This window comes from Triticum aestivum, chromosome 7A (assembly GCF_018294505.1).
Source record: "Triticum aestivum cultivar Chinese Spring chromosome 7A, IWGSC CS RefSeq v2.1, whole genome shotgun sequence".
Taxonomy (NCBI): domain Eukaryota; kingdom Viridiplantae; phylum Streptophyta; class Magnoliopsida; order Poales; family Poaceae; genus Triticum; species Triticum aestivum.
The window spans coordinates 381,544,976-381,552,269 of record NC_057812.1 but is presented as its reverse complement, the minus strand read 5'-3'; the positions used below and the strand labels follow the sequence as shown (position 1 = coordinate 381,552,269).

The following is a 7,294-nucleotide window of genomic DNA, read 5'->3' as shown; positions in this document are numbered from 1 at the left end:
TGGTTTGATGGGATTGGCTCGAAGGCCTCGTCGTAGAATTGTGGCAGTAGCTGATGCCTTGGATAACTCTTGGTTGGGCGTTGTAGGCCATATTCTTCGGCATCTAGGACCTGGGTCCATCTGTCATTGAGTGTATCATGTTCGGCTTGGAGCCGTTGCTGCTGCTTTTTAAGGCTTCTTGCGGTGGCGATTAGTTTGCGCTTAAAGCGCTCCTGCTGGAGGGGTTCCTCTGGCATGATGAAATCTTCATTGCCGAGGCTGACATCAACCTCAAAGAGCGGTAGAAAATTACTATCTTCCAAATCCTCGTTCACAACCGGATCATCGGGGTTAACTTGCCCCTCCTCCACATCATCCTATTCGGATGTGGGCTCGACGGGGGCTTCGGGGTCTTCAGCGTCCTCTAGAGTGTTACTTTCTCCGGTGCCAGTGTTGCTGTCTTTGCCACAACGCAATTTTGAGCGGCGGCGCTGGCATCGACGCTTCGGCGGTGCCTCATCAGGTTTGTCCTCCATCGGAACCTTCCTGTCTGCATCGTCATCCTCTTTGGGTGTATCCACCATATACACGTCATATGTGGAGGTGGTCGTCCACCGTCCAGTAAACGGCAGGTCTTGGCCTTGTGCATCTCCGGCACCGTCGTCCATGTCGTCGATGTCTTCGGAGGTGTAATCCAGCATGTCGGTTAAGTCCTCGACAGTGGCTATGAAGTGGGTGGTGGTTGGGATGTAAAATTCCCTACTCTCAGCCCTAGTCCGGGCTGGGCATAGTTCGGAGGCGATTCCTCTGTAATGGTGAGGGACCACATCAAGTCTAGAGCCTCGTTTAAGAGCGAGGGTTGGACGGGGAAATGAGAGTCCGCAGGGCTGGCCAGGACAAAGGCCTCTTGGCCATGCTTGCTGGGCGCGGGCTTCGAGAGTTCAGAGCTAGAGTCCGGGGCGAGTCCGGCCTCTCAATGAAAGCACCAATGTTGGTGTCAAAACCGGCCGATCTCGGGTAGGGGGTCCCGAAATATGCGTCTGAGGATCGAAAGTAACAGGAGACAATGGGGACATGATGTTTACCCAGGTTCGGGCCCTCTTAATGGAGGTAAAACCCTACGTCCTACTTGATTGTATTTGATGAGTATAGGGGTTACAAGAGTTGACCTACCTCAAGATCGTAATGGCTAAACCCTAGATGTCTAGCCTATATGAATTTTGATAGCCTCTACAGACTAAACCCTCCGGTTTATATAGACACCGGAGGGGCCTAGGGTTGTACAGAGTCGGTTTACAGAGAAAGGAAAATGCACATCCGGATATTTAAGCTTGCTATCCACGCAAAGGAGAGTCCCATCCGGACATGGGGGGAAGGTCTTCTGCCTTGTATCTTCATGGCCCATCAGTCCGGCCCATATCAAATAGACCGGTAACTTTAAGACCCTTTAGTCCAGGACTCCCTCACACGGGCCCTCGCCTCTATAGCACCCCCGTGCGCACGGGCGTGTACCATGCGCACGGGCCTCTTAGGTTTCGGTCATTGACACCCTTTCTTGCCTGCCAAGTCGTACCCTTCCTCCCTCTAGCTATGTATTTTGGGTCTTAGACATTTGTTAGGGTTAGCAATGTATATGTGAGACATTGATAGAGCTTTGCTCCTTCTACCACTCCTCTTGGATATCTAGACCTCTTAGGATAGGGTCCCATGTGGATATCAAGACCTCTTCTTGGAGAAGACTACCATCAAGACCTATCCTCCTTAGGAGTGGGAAGAACCTTACCTTTGTGCTTGTTTCCTTGGATTGATCTCATATTCTTCTGGATCTCAACTATGCTATTCTAGTGGATGTGTGATTGGGTTTTTACTTGAGTGAATTTCCTCTTTGTGTTCTTGTGTTCATCCTCTTTTCCCCTCCATGTGTGAAAAGACCCACTACAAAAAAACTAGTAGAATGCCCGTGCGTTGCCACGGGCATTTCAAAAAATTTACTAGTTGCATATGTAAGCATAAGAGAATCTATAGCCATGCATCCCAAAAAAATATTGGTTGCATATACAAGCCTCAGAGCATCTACAGCCGGGCATCCCAAACCCTGCCCCAAACGCTTGAGCGGACGGCCCGGTCACTGACCGACAAAAAACAACCCACCCGGGCGCCACAAACCGCCCTGACCGGCACCCCTCAGATCCAACCCACAAGTAAGGCAGATATGGGGGGCACACACGTTAGACCCGACCCACACCAACCCCACTCGTCCACACACAAAAAAATCTAATCCCCAGAATCCGAGAACCCTAACTTAGTTCACTCCGCTCTCGCGCTGACTCTTCTTCTCCCTCTACTCCGATTTCTTCAATTTCGATCCACTCCGACAAGCATGTCGTGTGCCGGCAGCCGCTCCGACTGCGACCTTGATGTCGACGAGGAGTTGGCCCTTTGCATTGCCTTCCATATGTCCAGGGTGGACACAGGGGGCAGTTCCGGATCTGCAGCCTCGCCTCTCCCTAGCCGGTGCAACGCGGACACAGGAGCTGGCCCCTGCCTGCCCACGCGCAGCTTCGCAAGGGTAGAGGTCGGTGCTTGTGCCCGCCCCGCCGTCCCGGACGCACATGCCAGAATAGGAGGTGTGCGCCGCCCGCCGCGAGAAGTAGTGTGCAAGGGAGAGGGACGTGACAGAGCAATCCATGTGTCGCCACTGCGGGTAGCCGGCGAAGCACGGTGAGGATGAGCGGCTCCTTGCTTGGGTCTACCACTGGTCGCCTATGATGGAGGAGACGGACGCTCAGCCGCTCCATCGGAAGAACACCGCAGTAGCAGCACAAGGCGGTGAAGGCAATGGTGGAGGCGGCTCGCGGAGCTCAAGCAGCAGTAGGACAGGGTTATCTGACGGTTCAAGGGCCCATCGCCCTCTCTGACTACATCAACGACCAGGGTGCCTCGTCTGATAACTCAGACAATCCTCCACCAGCCGCAACGCCTACAGCTATGTCGTCAGACCAAAGGGGAAAGGGCCAGCAAGGAAGTGGTGAAGATCCACCTTCTCCACTTTAAATCCAAGTTTTTAAATGTAGTTTAAACTTGTCCGTCATTTATGTGCATTATGTGAAATTTGGCGATCTTCGGTGAATGGATAGTGCATTTCTATATTCGATTGTATGTCCATTTCATAATCTACATAGTTTTATCGAGGTTGCATGGTTGCATAGTTCTATTGAGGTTGCATGGTTTAGTATTGGATAGGAGATACACGGACGTGGACGTCGATTTTTGAGGACTGACCGGATTTGCCAAGTCCGGCTATAGGTGCTTTACGGCACGTCAAATTTCCAGTTTGGCATAAAAAGTGACTGTAGTCTAAATTTTTTAAGCCTTGCAATATCATTATCCTTGTTGAATCAAATTAGGCACTATATAAATCTACAAAAAAACTCACTACCTAAACTGCATAATAACCTGAAGAAAAAATTGCTTAGTTATTATGACAATCTAGCTTGTAAAAATATGATAGCCAGGATAATCACCTAGGTGTTTTAATATTTCAAAGCAAAAAACACCAACAATAATGAGGCACTTAAGAAATCACAATATATATCCTTCCTAATAATCAGATCTAGTGGGAAAACTCCTAGCCAACGGTGTGCACATAATAGAAACAACAATGTCTTCCTACAATTGCTAAATAATCATCGGAACCTAAGATGACTTGGGGCTTCAGGATCCTATAGTATACATACATGATCGAGGACAAAGAACATCAAGGTGGTTCCAACGTAGGATTTGTATGGATCGGAAGGGAGTTTAGCGTGCCCGCCTCCCACCTGTCAGCCACAGCTAAAGGAAGCAACATACATAGTTATGTTGTTTTCTAGAACCTTCGCTTGAACAATCAAAGGAGAATGTAGGACCTGACAACAATGTAACTGCACTGAGAAAAGAACTTTCCTCTATCCCTCGCCCACAAATTGCAAATCAGGGCAATCAAAATGGGAGACTTAAATTATTGACATGATATATCAGACCTTTTAGAAGCTTTGTGGTAACAAAGCTGAAAAGATGGAGATGTAGTCGGTTCATTGTTAGACTCATTACTAATAATAACAGAGATGTGTAAAAAGAGAGGCTACCTACAGTCCCCATATCTTTGTCTGATTTACCTGAACAAAGGCTACATAAGGAAATATACCAACGCAGAATCGATGTGCACCTCCTTCGTGCAGAGTTTCTACTTTCTAAAAATGGAGAGCAGAAAGAAAAGCAGATTGTTAGATACCAATCAACCTTTCATTATGTAGGAGTAGAGATGTATGGAAATATTAATTAATAGGAAATTGCCCATGCGTTGCAAGGGGGTAATAAATTTGTTGTGGTGCAACATTGACTATGTCAAACATATATCTTTACGAGGATCAACATGCACATCAGACAACCTATTTTAAAGGAACATAGCCAACCTTTTTGCTAATTTAAGTACAAAAAAGTAGTAATAGGGTAAAGTCAAGAACAAGAAGTATGAGTATCTTGATATAATTTCAGTAGTAGTCAAATTTTAAGTGCAAGGGGATATTTCAATAGCTCCAGAAAAATTCAGTACGGGTGAAAAAAAATCAATATTCTCATAGAAGTGTTTGCATGAATATGAAAGAAAACAAAATGACAAGGTACATCATGTTATAATCCACCTTGAAGGTATGAACACAAATAATAAATTATATGTCATGAACTCATGATTCCACGATAATAGAAAAAGGAAAAGAATTATTTCTTTGTCACCATTGTAAAACTATTCAGAAACTACTCCATGCCAGGAACCTAGTATGCAAAGCAAGCTAGGAGCAACAAAATATACAGTGTTTTTTCATTAAGTAGTGTGGGGGGAATTCCCTCAAAAGAAAAGTGATGAGGAAGTTCCGGGAATGTCAAGAATCCAGCTTGGATTTACATTAGCAAAGACTTACAGAAATTAATTTATACCCTCCGATCCATATTAATTGTCATTGATTTCATACAAAATTAGTACATGCTAAAATATACTACATGATAGATAGATTCTTATGGACACCATCATATGAATAGGCTTGTGATGTACTACCTTAGTATACTCTAACTACAGATATATGCTATTGTGATGAGAAGCATGCATTGCATAAAAAGCTCTGCCTAGTGTCTACACTTCCTTTTCCCATTTTCTTCAATTACACGAGACAACAAATAAAAATATCACTCTGACAGGATCGTATATGCTACTGTACGGCTTACTTCTTGGATTAGGCCGCACAGTCGGAGGGCAGTGCTAGTGCGTGGACGTCAGGCCAACTTGTTGGTGGATTTATGGCTCTTCTTTGTGAAGTTTTTGATGGACATGCAGTCAAGATGCATCTGTCCATATGTGCCCCTGGGACCAGACTTCCTTCCATCAAATACTGCCTCCTTTGATAGAGCAAAGTTTGCAGCCTGCAAGTACCAAATAAAACAAACAACCCATATTGGCATAAGTAGTTTCCTAGCTAGCTAAAATTTGCCACGGAACATGCATCTACCATCGCTGAACCATAGACAGGTCAAGTGGCAGATTGATTTAATTAATCACCGTCTAGCTGGTTTAACTAACGAATCAACTATAACTCGCGATGAGATAATATGGTTTAGCTAAAGAATCAGCATGTAGCAGGTTGAGTTGATCATCAAACAAACAGCAGACTCGTCATGTAGTGGAAATACTCCCAAATCTTGTTCTAAAAAAATCAAGAAACACAAGTACCATAATCATCATCATGATTTGGATAGATGTGGTCCATGTGGACAATTTTGCAGAAAAAAATTATACAGAAATTCACATGGATTAGAAATCAAGCTACAAATGTGAACTGAAAACCAAACCGTGTTGTCCATCTCGAGGAGGCGTAGGAGGATGGCAGACTCATTCGCGTACTCTATTTGCCCAGCAGTGGAACCCCAAACCATCCCAGCGACCAGCCTGTCCATTTTCAACAAAAAATTTCCCAGAATCAAGGTACGTCCTGCCTTGCCATAGGCAGAGCTTCGCTCGTCCCTGCAAGAGTTACTGGGGCTGCTCCAAGATGATCTTCCCGGCGCATCCAACCTTGTTTGCTAGAACAACCAGAAGTCTGCCAGATTGGTGATCCTCCCGTGCATGATGCCCATGAGAGCTGATCGTGGCGATGTCTGACTGGGTCGCACAGACTCGCGATAGAGATCTCCTCCAGTTTAACAGGTTGGCTCCATCTCACCGGTGAGTGTGCGAGAGGGAGGGAAAGAAAGGCTTCGACGGCGGCGAGCGTGAGATCACGGGAGAAGGAGTCGGTGGTGGTGGCGGCCGCATGAGCGAGAGAGAACAAGGGAGGGCGATGGGTGCATGAGAGAGGGGGCTTTGCTTGGATGCAGTCATGCCGGTGGTGGCGGGATCTGATCTGGTGTAAGCAAAAAACTAGAGCGAAGAGAGGGGGAAGAAAACGGTATGGGAGGGCGGACGAGAGCACTTTTCTCGTGTGCGGGAGGGGGACGATCGACGAAGGGAGGCAGGACGCGGTCCAGGAAAAGGAATGCTACGTGTTTTTAGGTAGTAGAGATGTGATTGAACGAATTGTTAATTAATTTTGATTTGGTCTACAAAGATTTATTGTGATTGATTCTTTCGCATATAAAGACATTACTAAATAAGTTGCACCTGCATAGAAAGTTCTGATCTGTTTATATTTTTCCGATTGTGTGAGAGGTGATGTGAAAATAAACCAGTGGGAGGGGTGTTGGGAGGGGGACAAAAAACCCAGCAAAAGTGGTGGACAAAAATAAACCATGGAGGCTATTCACCAACTCGGACATTAGGAGTAGAGATACACATCTATGAAATTTTGGCCAAACGAAAATAAATTATGTCATGGTTATGACACTCCTATGACGATAATTGTGACAAAAACACGTATCATCATAGATGTGGTGGGCTCCTACTTCTATGACAAAATAGCATGACAGAAAATGGGATTTTCATCCTAGGTGGGCCGGGGACGCACCTGCATGACATTCTTTGGGCCATCCATGATATAAAAAATCGTGGTAGAAGTGAGGGCGAGGAAATTTTCACGGAGTTCCCGGTTACGGTGGGTGGTCAGGCCGAGCGATGCAGTGTGGTTTGCGTGTTTCTCTCGTACACACATGTGGTGCGAGCCGTGTCGCTATGACTGAACCCGAGCGAGAGGCATTCAGTTATTGAACCTGAGTGATTGCCTGCTGCTACATACTGAAGTCGATCGATCGATCCCTTTGCTGCTAACTTAACCCGGCCGACTCCTTCGCT

The 7,294-nt window shown here is 46.1% G+C and overlaps 1 long non-coding RNA gene across 1 annotated transcript; it reads right to left on the bottom strand.

Annotated features, from left to right (window-relative positions):
- Positions 1–3,516: 3,516 nt before the first annotated feature.
- LOC123146883 (uncharacterized) lies at positions 3,517–6,507 on the bottom strand. The gene is made up of 2 exons (XR_006472957.1): positions 5,239–6,507; positions 3,517–4,211 (listed from the first exon to the last, which is right to left on the bottom strand). It is a non-coding gene; the product is annotated as an uncharacterized lncRNA (long non-coding RNA).
- Positions 6,508–7,294: the final 787 nt, after the last annotated feature.